General features: G+C 45.4%; 1 protein-coding gene across 4 annotated transcripts in view; it reads right to left on the bottom strand.

Moving 5' to 3' along the window:
• The window catches only part of AKAP13 (A-kinase anchoring protein 13), a 366,785-nt gene that overhangs the window by 260,398 nt on the left and 93,589 nt on the right, over positions 1–12,798 (bottom strand). For all 4 annotated transcript variants that reach the window (XM_084817349.1, XM_084817347.1, XM_084817350.1 and 1 more), the window contains exon 2: positions 8,762–8,848. The gene's annotated coding sequence lies outside the window, so the exon portion shown is untranslated. The remainder of the gene's footprint in view (positions 1–8,761; positions 8,849–12,798) is intronic.

Raw genomic sequence — 12,798 nt, forward strand, 5'->3', positions numbered from 1 at the left:
GATGATGGGAGCTGCAGTCCAACAACTGGAGGACCATGGATTCCCCACCCATGCATGTCCTAGAAACCTCTGCAATGGGCAGAGATTCCACCAAAGCCAAGTCAATGGTGAACGGGAGTTCCCTGCAGGAAGGAAGACTGAGAACCACGGGCGCCAGACTTGGACCAGGGCGATCTGGGTTTGAATCTCTGCTGAGCCAGGAAGCTCACCAACTGACCTTGGGAGAGCGACTCTTAGCCCAACCCACCTCACAGGGACAAAGATAAAAACAGGATGGCACGGCGTCATCTGGAGCTCCCTAGAGGCAGGGTGCGATACAAGCATAATAAAACAACACTCAGACCATGAGATCCAGTGGACTACAGGCCCAAGGCTGGAAGTATATGCATGCTCAGCGCCCTTCCTGATGTTACTGTTGTGGCATGGGAACTGATGCAGCACATCCAATTCATGTGCTGCTCCAGATATGCCAGAATACCCAGACTGGGTGGCTGAAGCTGGCAACATGGCTCCCTTCCCATGCAGCTCCCTTCCCATGCCAACTATTATTAGCAACCTCTGACTCCTAACATTAACAGAGCGAGAAGGAGACACAACGCCAGTGGTGAGGTGGAGCCAGGGCTCACAGGACCACAGGACCAGCACAGATGTCATTTGCCACCCAGCTCAGAATTCCCTGTTCCCTCTGAGCTCAGCTTAATCCTCACAGTAGCTGGGGGGAAATGAATGTTCCCAGCAACACTATATTATTCCCTGTTGACATGCAAAGCATTTTGGGGTGGCTCAGTCTTTACAAAAGACCTGCTCCTGGAGGAGATGAAAACTGGTTTGTTGATATGGATCAGCACAACTGCTGGAATGTTTGGACTCTCCTTGGGGGCATGGCTATGGGAATTGTCACGATTAGCACCCACACTCCTGGAAGTTAACGTGCGGTCAGCACAAATAGATTCTCCGCACCCTTTTGACAGCTAAAAGACTGATATTGTAACACTGGCAGGATAGACGCTCACCTCCTATAATGCCATGGATTGAGGACCTAATGACACTTTCAACATTTGAACAGGTGGTGTATAAACACCATTTAGGAATGGATACTTATACGGATATTTGGTCTGCTTTTGTTGAAGTTTACGTATAATTCTTAGAAAGCTGTATTTTCATTCTATATATACAGAGTGGCCCAAAAGTAGGTGTACAGTATAGTTTATTTGCATTTTATTACATTGTTTATTGCATTTACATTTGTTTAACACTGTTTAATCTCGTAAGTGCTCGAAGTGTATTCCATCAACATTGCAACATTCCTCGAACCTGTCTAGAACACTGTGACACACAGTACGACACAAATTCTGGTCCGCATCAATGTCCATAAATGCTTCCGAGATGAACTCTTTTAATTCGTCCACTGTCCGGGGATTCCTCTCAAAAACCTTATTCTTTACTACGCCCCCAAAAAAGAAGTCCACTGGTCTGGTTCGTTAGAATTTGGTTACGCATCATCTCTCAGAATTGCAACCAATGGTCTGGGTCGTCCTCCAGAAGACCATGTAACAGTCTTGGACGGCACGGCTTCAATTTCAATTTACGCATTAAGCGTTGCAAGGACATTCTAGGTATGGATAGGTGCTTAGACGCACGTCGTGTGGACTTTTTCGGACTGTTCACAAATGTCAGAGCGACTCTCATCTCATTTTCCTCGGTCATAGACGTCCTAGGACGTCCAGATTTCAGTGCATTAGCCACTGCACCTGTTGCTTCAAATTTATCTCTAGGACGATAAATTGTGTTGGTGGAGGAGTGTCAGATGCTTCTTGCCACGCTGTGCACACCCACTCGGCATTTTCAGTCTTTCAGTACTGCTTTAGAATCCACTTCCCTTGTTCTTGACTCAAGTTCGCTGCCATCATTCAAATCTCAGTAAAAAAACAACCGTATACCTACTTAAGGGCCTCACTCCCTACACTTAACTGATTTAACTGTCACCCCCTGTCACTCAGTCTTCCCGACTCCACCCACACATCTTCTACTCACACATTCTCTCCCCCTCCCATCAACATTCTAAACAACTGTATACCTACTTTTGGGCCACCTGGCATATGCATGCATTGAAATTGTTATATTCACATTTATGCAGCTACAATTTTTTTTTTCCTCTTTTTCATTTTGTTTTGTTGAAATTTCACAATAAAATTTTTATTTTTTAAAAAATGGGTGCCTGCACTTCAAAATTTTGCACCACACTACTGCATATCGCTGTGAAAGGAAAGTGCAAAAGGGATTTGCTTCCAAGAGCATTTTCATAGCACCCAACTGCTGATCTATCTGTTGGTCTGGATTTTCATTCAAAAGGCTCGAGAGAGGCTTGATCACATAGGGAAAATAACATAACATAAGAAACTTCCATACAGCAGGTATGTCTTTGTCCATCTAGTCCAGTATTATTTGCTCGGACTGGCAACAGCGTCTCCGCATTTCAGGCAGAAAGAGGTCTTTCCCAGAATCTACTACTGGTTCCTTTTCCTTCCTTCCTTCCTTCCTTCCTTCCTTCCTTCCTTCCTTCCAACTTGAGTTCCCGGGGACTGAGCAAGGGGCTTTCAGCATGCAGAAGCAACACGCAAGTGTTGTTTTTTTAAAGAAATATCTACAGCCACTAACGATCTACTTGTTCTCAGCCACTGAATGATCGCTCAAATATGCACTTCTTTGTGTCTTTATTATTACATCCCACCTTTCCTCATTTCATCCTCACAATGACCCTGTGAGGTAGGTTTGGCTGAAAGATAGATAGCCAAAGGTCACCTAGTGAGCTTCATGGCGGAATAGGGATTTCAGCCTGGCTCTCTCCAGTCCAGGTCTGACTCCCTTAACCTGGAGTAGGCAACCTGGTGCTTTCAGGTGTTTTGTACTACAACTCCCACAGGCCCCAGCCAGCATGGCCAATGGTCAGGGATGGTGGGAATTGTAGTCCAAAACATCTGGAGGGCTCCAGGTTGCCTACCCCTGCTCTTAACTATTACCCCACGCTGGCTCTTATGCCTTCCATACTATCCCTGGGATTTCACAGACCCCGGGGGAAGGAAAGTAGCAAAACCTAGAAGTAGCCAGACTTTAGCACTGAAGAGCGACACCAAGAAATTACTCTGAGCCGATTATTGGAATCACAAATGGATATAGATAGTAACAATAGTATAAAGGGCTTTACCATTTAATCTAGCACCTTGGTTTGGTCCTAAGATACTATAAGCAGCCATTGCAGGTGCTGATTTCCTTACCAACAATGGCAGAGAAGTCAAAAGAAACCCAGAACTCCACAAGCTTCTACAGGAATTCCATTACGTTTTCCTATAATAAGCCTCATCTTCTGCTTTAAGCAGACTTCCCCAACTCGGTGCCCTCCAGATGTGTTGGGTGTGGGCACTGTAGTCACATGTGGAAGGTGCTGAGTTGGGAAAACCTGCTTTAGGCCATCAACCTTCCAGTGAGAGGAGGAGAATAAGTGATTGCAGGGATATCTCAGTAGTAACCTGCATTCCAGAGAGATTCATTTACATTGATAAAGTTCCTCTTATGCCAAAATTAGTTACTCTTTTCCAAAATTGGACTTCTGATTGCAACATGCACAATGTTAAGTTGCATCATGTGTTCTGTTATTTCTCTTACAAAATGAAGTTTTAAAAAGCAGATGCTTCAAGTTCACTGCCGAACTTGTCAAAGGAATCGCTTTCATCTGAAATTAGTTCCAGCAAAAGGATTTATTTCCTACCCACCAAAAAAATCTATAAATGGCTGAACACACTCCCCTTCTGCTTCCCGTTTGGGCAGTAGAGGAGAAAATCAAATAAAAAACACAGAATGCTCATCTCTTTTCCAGACTAACTGACATCTGCAGCAAGAACACTTAGATGTGCTGCTATGTTGCAAAAGAGGCCACATATGCCATTTTCCCCAAAACAGTATTCTAGGTTCTGAACTCACATTTTAAAGAATTTGGATCTCAGACTTCGTAAAATGGGTCACAATTATTTCCATAATTAAGAAATTTTAATTTTAAAAAGGGAATGATTAAAACAGCTTGGCTGGGCATGATTGAAGTTGCACCCCAACACATCTGGAGAGCACGAGGTTGGGGGAAGCCCAAGTTAACAAAGAAAACAACACTGAAACACCCACAGACCTAAAACCTGTAGCAGCATTTAGGTTCCCCAGCCTGGTGCCCTCCAGATGTTTAGGACTTCAGCTCCTATCAACCCCAGCCAGCATGGCCAGTGGCCAAGAATTCTGGGAGTTGTAGTCCAAAACATCTGGAGGGCATCAGGTTCAGGAGGACTAATTTAGTAAATTAATTGGTTCAGTAATAAAATTTTTGATACATAAATCGAGGGTACTTTGTTAATCTGGGTCATACGACATGCACGCACACGCGCACGCACGCACGCACACAAAATGAGGCCTGCAATTAAATATTGTAGTGTAGAATGCTTCTATTCAGAATGCCACCCAGACAATTATGCCCTCTTCAAGGATACTCCATTCCCCACCGCACAACAGTCACCCACTGCTCCATGCCCATTGAACATGCTGTTTTCACTGGGCTGTTTTCACTGGGCTGTTTTTAAGATGTTCCCTCTGCTTTGGGGGGGGGGGTGTCTATCTTTTCTTTTCTTTTTTTTACTTTTGCAGACTTTAGGGGTTCCAAAACCTTCTTGTACATTATTATTAATAGTAATAACAATAACAATACATTTCTTAGAAACATTTCTTTAAAAAAAAAGACTCAAGGCAACTTACAGCGGAATTAAAAAATACAAGATCACACTTTGTGCAAGAATGGTGCTATTTTACCTACGGAACAGTTGGGAGACTAAAAAAAAAACAACCCATCCCAACCTCTGCCCCACCAACTGGGTTATGTCCATTTGGTGTGTGGGGTGAGGAGATAAGGAACAGGCAAGGGTCAAACATTTCAAGAATTGACTCCCTAAGAACACGGTATGTGGTTCTTTTTAAGTGCCTCCTCGAAAATACAAAGGGTTTTTTAGTAATAAATATATTGGAGTAAGAAGTGTTTCGGGGCACCTTAAAGATTACGGCTGTGCAACTTCCATACACCCAAGGGAGCTTTGGTCTTGAATTTCTCTGAGAGCAATTGCTGCATAGCAAAGCAATTTGAAATGGGTTGTTGTTCAGTCGTTAAGTCGTGTCTGACTCTTCCTGACCCCATGGACCATAGCACGCCAGGCCTTCCTGTCCTGCGCTCTCTCCCGGAGCGTGCTCAAGTTCATATTCATTGCATCCGTGATGCTATCTAGCCATCTCATCCTCTGCCGTCCCCTTCTCCTTTTGCCTTCAATCTTTCCCAGTATCAGGGTCTTTTCCAGGGAGTTCTCGCTTCGCGTTAGGTGGCCAAAATATTTGAGCTTCAGCTTCAGGGTTGATTTCCTTTAGGATTGACTGATTTGACCTCCTTGCAGTCCAGGGGACTCGTAAGAGTCTTCTCCAGCACCACAGTTCGAAAGCATCAATTCTTCGGCACTCAGCCTTCCTTATAGTCCAGCTCTCACAGCCATACGTTGCTACTGGGGAAACCATAGCTTGGATTATACGGATCTTTGTCGGCAAGGTGATGTCTCTGTTTCTTACTATGCTGTCTAGGTTTGCCATAGCTTTCCTCCCAAGGAGCAAGCGTCTTTTAATTTCATGGCTACAGTCACCATCTGCGGTGATCTTGGAGCCCAAGAAAATAACATCTGTCACTGTTTCCATTTCTTCCCCTTCTATATGCCAGGAAGGGATGGGGCCAGATGCCATGATCTTCGTTTTTTTAATGGTGAGTTTCAAACCAGCTTTTGCACTCTCCACTATCACCCTCAACAAAGGGCTCTTTAGATCCTCTTTGCTTTCTGCCATTAGCGTGGTATCGTCTGTGTATCTGAGGTTGTTGATAATTCTCCCGGCAATCTTAGTTCCGACCTGTGATTCATCCAACCCAGAGTTTCTCATGATGTACTCTGCACGTAAGTTAAATAAGCAGGGCAACAATATACAGCAATACAATATACAGTAAGTTAAATATACAGGGCAACAATATACTTGTCGTACTCCTTTCCCAATTTTGAACCAATCGGTTGTTCCATGTCCAGTTCTTACTGTTGCTTCTTGACCCTCGTACAGGTTTCTCAGGAGACAGGTAAGGTGGTCTGGTACTCCCATCTCTTTAAGAATTTGCCAGTTTGTTGTGATCCACACAATCAAAGGCTTTAGCGTAGTCAATGAAGCAGAAATAGACGTTTTTCTGGCATTCTCTTGCTTTCTCCATGATCCAGCGAATGTTGGCGATTTGATCTCTAGTTCCTCTGCCTCTCCGAAACCCAGCTTGTACTTCCGGTAGTTCTTGGTTCACATACTGCTGAAGCCTAGCTTGTAGGATTTTGAGCATCACCTTGCTGGCATGTGAAATGAGCGCAACTGTACAGTAGTTTGAACACTCTTTGGCATTGCCCTTCTTTGGAATTGGAATGTAAACTGACCTTTTCCAGTCTTGTGGCCACTCTTGAGTGTTCCAAATTTGTTGGCATATTGAGTGCGGCACTTTAACAGCATCATCTTTTAGGATTTTAAATAGCTCAGCTGGAAGACTGTCATCTCCGCTAGCTTTGTTGTTAGTAATGCTTCATAAAGCCCACTTGACTTCACTCTCTAGGATGTCCGGCTCAAGTTCAGTGATCGCAGTATCATGGCTATCAGGGACATTCAGATCTTTCCTGTATAGTTCTTCTGTGTATTCTTTCCACCTCTTCTTAATCCCATCTGCTTCTGTTAGGTCCCTGCCTTCTTTGTCCTTTATCATGCCCGTCTTTGCACAAAACGTTCCCTTGAGATCTCCAATTTTCTTGAAGAGATCTCTAGTCTTTCCCATTCTATTGTTTTCCTCGATTTCTTTGCATTGTTCATTTAAGAAGGCCTTCTTGTCTCTCCTTGCTATTCTCTGGAACTCTGCATTCAGTTGGATATATCTTCCCCTTTCTCCCTTGCTTTTCGCTTCCCTTCTTTCCTCAGCTACTTGTAAAGCCTCATCAGACAGCCACTTGGCTTTCTTGCATTTCTTTTTCTTTGGGATGGATTGAGTTGCTGCCTCCTGAACAATGTTACGGACCTCCATCCATAGTTCCTCAGGCACTCTGTCTATCAGGTCTAATCCCTGAAATCTATTCATCACCTGCACTGTATATTCATAAGGGATATGTTTTAGGTCATATCTGAATGGTTTAGTGGTTTTCCCTACGTTCTTCAACTGAAGCTGAAATTTTGCAAGAAGCAGCTCATGATCAGAGCCACAGTCAGCTCCAGGTCTTGTTTTTACTGACTGTATAGAGCTTCTCCATCTTTGGCTGCAAAGGACATAATCAATCTGATTTCAATATTGACCATCTGGTGATGTCCATGTGTAGAGTCGCCTCTTGTGCTGTTGGAAAAGAGTGTTTGCTATGATCAGCGTGTTCCCTTGGCAAAACTCTATTAGCCTTTGTCCTGCTTCATTTTGTACACCAAGGCCATGCTTGCCTGTTCTCCCGGTGATTTCTTGACTTCCTACTTTAGCATTCCAATCCCCTATGATGAAGAGGACATCTTTTTTTGGTGTTAGTTCTAGAAAGTGTTGTAGGTCTTCATAGAACCGATCAACCTCAGCTTCTTCGGCCTCAGTGGTTGGGGCACAGACTTGAATAACTGTGATGTTGAATGGTTTCCCTTAGATTCATACTGAGATCATTCTATCATTTTTGAGATTGTACCCCAGTACTGCTTTTCCCACCCTTTTACTGACTACGAGTGCTACTCCATTTCTTCTAAGGGATTCTTGCCCACAGTAGTAGATATAATAGTCACCTGAATTAAATTCGCCCATGCTTGTCCATTTTAGTTCGCTGATTCCCAAGATGTCGATGTTCAATCTTGCCATCTCATGTTTGACCACCTCCAGCTTACCTTGATTCATTGATCTGACATTCCAGGTTCCTAAACAATATTGTTCTTTACAGCATCGGACTTTCCTTTTCACCACCAGACACATCAACAGCTGAGTGTCCTTTCGGCTTTGGCCCAGCCGCTTCACTCTTTCTGGCGCTACCTGGAAATTCCCTCTGCTCTTCCCCAGTAGTATATTGGACACCTTCCGACCTGAGGGGCTCATCTTCCGGCATCATCTCTTTTAGCCTTGTGATACGTTCCATGGGGTTTTCTTGGCAAGAATACTGGAGTGGGTTGCCATTTCCTTCTCCAGTGGACCACATTTTGTCAGAACTCTCTGCCATGACCTGTCCGTCTTGGGTGGCCCTTAACGGCATAGCTTATGGCTTCACTGAGTTACGCAAGCCCCTTCGCCACAACGAGGCAGTGATCCATGGGTGGGGGGTATCAAAAGCAGCTTGCACTATGGCACCAGAGGGCGGGGGGGGGGGGGGAGTGTCTGTTGTTCAAGAGCCAGAAAACTCATTGGTCATACTCAAGAATCTCAGCCTACTAAATGCTTTGCAACAGCCTTCCTCAACCTACCATGTTCCAGACGTGCTGGACTACAACTTCCACCATGCTGGATGGGTATGGTGGGAATCATAGTCCAACACATCTGGAAGGCTCCAGGTTGGGGAAGGCTGCATTAAAATATACGCTTTTGAGGGCTAGAGTCCACTCTGTCAGATCAATAAAACTTCTGTAAAAGAAAACATTATTCTGTTCCACTTTTTTTTAAAGGTTAACTTACTGTAACTGCATGAAGCAGCATGCAAGCTCCAGCAACTTCTGTCAAGGCAGACGAATCAGACTCAGAGATCCACCATAAGGCTGGGTCCTGCAGAATATGGGGGGGGGAGAGATTGTTTAATCATCCATGCAAGCACAATGAAATAGATTTAAGTGTTAACTCAGGCCTGAATCTCACTTAGGCAGTAAACCTGTGTGTGAGCAGAACAGCTTCAGACTGCAGGTCAGGGCTCAAATGATGGAATGCTCCTCCATACAAAAATAATAACAAATTGCCTCCACATAGAAAACTATATTGTCAGGGAGTCCCTGACACCCCAGCTTTCTATGTGCAGGGAATGTTTTAACAGACATCAACCACGTGAGTCCCCAGCAGCAGTCTGAAGCGGTGCAACCCAGACACAGGTTTACCACTGCAATGTGAACTAAACCTCTGTCAAAGGAAGCAACAGCTGCAAGGGCAGTAGTTTGATAACACTTATTTCAATACAGGAGAGATGCAGCCTTCCCCAAAAGTGGTGCCTTCCAGATATTTTGGACTTCAGTTCCCCTCAAGCCTAGCCAGCATGGCCAATGGTCAGGAATACTGGAAGCTGTCCCCGAAAACTTTGGGAGGGTGCCAGGGCGAGAGGATGGTCAGTGGTAGAAGTTGTCATTAACCAAGCAGATGTTCAAAACTGATTTATTTTAGAAGGCAGCAGCAGACCAAATGGCTTCTTCCTCGAGGCGCAAGCAGAAATCATCCCCATGGTGTCCCACCCTTCCCTCCTCCAAGATTCTCCAGTCCAGCATACATGGGGGGCAACCCCTATTTTATCCACACAACAACCCTGTGAGGTAGCCTAGATCAAGGAGGAGTCGGCCAATGCCATCCAGTAAGCTTCGTGGCGGAGAGGAGACCTGAAGCCGCACCTCTCCCACCCATCCAACCCTGCCCCCAAATCTCCCACCTACCCCTTCCGCCAAGCCCACCACTCTGACCACTACTCTATCAATGGTGTAGTGGAACCAGGACTCGCAGGGTCAAAGCACTGGGACTTTTTGATTAAGAATGTAAGAAGAGCCATGCTGGATCAGACCAAAGGCCATGTAGTCCAGCACTCTGTTTACACAATGGCCCAGCTGTCCACAGGAAGCCCGGAAGCAGGACATGAGTGAAACAGCACCTTCCCACCCATAACCCCCGCAAACTTCCAAGTTCCCTCTGAACTTGACTGCAATCCTCACAGTAGCTGGGCATGGGGGGCGGGGGGATGGATTTTCCCAGCAGCCATATATTTTTGTGCAATATCCCGGCTGTAAAGCAAAGTATTTAGGGAAGACGCATGGTCTTGAATCAGCGATTAAGAACCATTACCTTAACAAAAAACCTACAAGGGGCATATTTAATAACACGTACACGCGCACGCACACACACACACACTATTGCAACACAAAACCCAGACGAAAAAGGTAGCAGGCCCTTATTTTCTGAAAGCGAGAAATAGTTACTTCCCACCCCCTTAAGCCTGCCTGCCCCATGCTGTTCCAGCAAACGTTTGAATTCTAATGGCAGCATCCATATACATGGCACTTTACTGAGTTACACAAGCAAAACGAAAAAAAAACATTCAAACTCAGCTTTTCATAGCGGGCAAGAGGGATGAACAGGGGGCACGGTGACAGGTTGAGGGCTGGAGTATGCATAACGAGGCAACCATGTTCGTTGTTCCTATGTCCTGCCTCATTGGTGTATAAAGCATGGGAAAGCATCTGATTTTTACAGGAAAAGGGAACACGAGGTGCTGCACTGCCCCCCCCCTCGGCACTCTCCATCCCTTCAGGCACTTTTCTCCCCTACCCAGTTCTGCCCATTGTGGAGAGAAGGCAGAGGCTCCAGCAGCCCCCACCCCTTACACACTAATAAACAAACACAGCGGTCCCGCTTCACATCACCTTTGGCCCAGAATATGTTCCTATGCAGTAGCATATGCTCAGAGGATGCCTTGTCCCTAAATGAAAGCAAAAGCCTTTAACACCTGCTCGAGAAAACCTGTGGCGAAAAACACCGTTGACAGGCAGCAGAGTCACTTCACAGCAAAGTTATAAAGCTCTCCACTGTGCAAACACAGCTCTGGTCATCAACAAAGTCCACCCCTGTTGACTTCTTGGCCTCTTTTACTGACTCGTGAGTCAGCCTCTAGAGGTGCAACCTCACAAACCGTGGGGGGAGAACCACATATTACCATGGAGAGGGGCGGGGGAATGGTTAAACAATTAACTTGCAGCCATTAAGCCCTTGAATCTGAGGATTAAGCTCAGAATTGCAGTTTTCTTATGCCTGATTGAAGATGCTTTTCTGCAGCAGGAACATCCACACGTATCTGTAAAGGAAGGTGGGCCTGTAAAGGAAGAGCGAGATGTTTTCAGCCTCCCTGGATCTCAGAATCATACCTTGGGACCATATAGGGACCATAGAGCTCAGCAGTAGAGCAAATGCTTTGCATGCAGAAGGTCTCACTTTCTGGCTCTGGCAACTCCTCTTAAAAGAACCACATTGCATGTGTTTGGAAAGGCCTTCTCTGCCCAAGACCCTGGAAAGCCGCTGCAAGTCAGGGTAGACAAGACGGAGAAATGGTCTGACCTTGGAGAAGGCAGCTTCCTGTGTTCCCTGTGTTAAGTGCAAGTAACCGCCAATTCCCGATGCAAGGAGGGCGGAGAACTGACTTCGGAGAAAGTAATCCTGCACCTGTTTCAGCTGCTGGAAGCACGGTAACGTTTGTACCAGCCCGACCAGAGCTGTTTGGATGACGGGCTGAAGGAAAAGGGGGGCTCTGGACAAAGCTTTTCTACTCAAACCTGTTCTCAGTAGATGTTGTACAGTAGTCTGTGATGGGGCTTATTATCACATCTGAGAAGTTTTATGAACTATGAATTCAAGTTGATAATAGCCGTACACGCATTCATCTTAGTGAATTCATCTTGGGGAGAAAAAGTAACTCTCCAACCATGCCCCCTGCCCACACACAGAAATCCTCAGACCATAGGAAGCTGCCTAAGAATGTATGGATTTTGTAAAATCCATTCCATCTACGTTTTGCGGACTGCCAGGTGCCTTTCAGTCCACTGTCCACCCATTGATGAAATTGGATTTTTCCCAATTTTCCAAATGTGCAGAAATTCACACATGTGCAATTCACATTTGCAGAAATGTGAAAGTCTCCCCCAATGTGCATTTTCATGCTCTAGCCTATGGGGGAGCTGTGCATTTTGAACCACTTTTTTATTTCATGTATTTTTCTTTGACTAAATTTGCATAAAATTCCAGGACTTTAAAAAAAAAATAAAAAAAATCTGCAAGTCTGCAGAATCCATATGACTCCGGAAAAAAGCCAGCCCGCTGCGGAATCTGTGGTTTAGATTTCTCTGACATCTCTAAAGCTGCCTTATACCAGGTCAGACCATTGATCAATCTACCCCGGGGGTGGGCAACCTCTTTCAGCCTGAGGGCCAAATTCAATTTTTCAGAAGCTCTCGGGGGCCACACCCCAGGGATGGGTGGGGTCAAAGGCAAACAGGGCGGGGCCAAAGGCAAATGGGTTGGGGCCCAAAATACCAAAAAATGCTGTATTGTAATGTAAAACTCTTACTGCCAATAAATAAGCCTTAGGAGAGGCATTTCAACCTTGTAGAATACGGAAAACTGGACAAAAGCCAGGAAACCACTGAACAATTGGTGGTTGGGGAACTTGGAGGGGAAAGGGCTGGGGTCACCGGAGAAACCCCAGAAGGCCAGATTGGAACCCAGAAGGGCCAGGGTTCCCATCCCTGACCTAGCCCAATATTATTAACTCTGACTGGCTGTAACTCTCCAGGGTTTCAAGCAGAAAGAGATTTTTTTCCCCCAGCATCTGCTACGTGAGCCTTTTAAGTAGACGTGCCAGGAATTGGATCTAGAACTCCCATCATCCCCAGCCAACATGACCAATGAGAGCTGTAATTCAACACATCTGGAGGGCACCGACCTGGTGAAGATGAGTCTAGATCCATGGATTAGGA

This window comes from Heloderma suspectum, chromosome 11 (assembly GCF_057233095.1).
Source record: "Heloderma suspectum isolate Gila_16-S chromosome 11, 16-S_ref, whole genome shotgun sequence".
Taxonomy (NCBI): Eukaryota; Metazoa; Chordata; class Lepidosauria; order Squamata; family Helodermatidae; genus Heloderma; species Heloderma suspectum.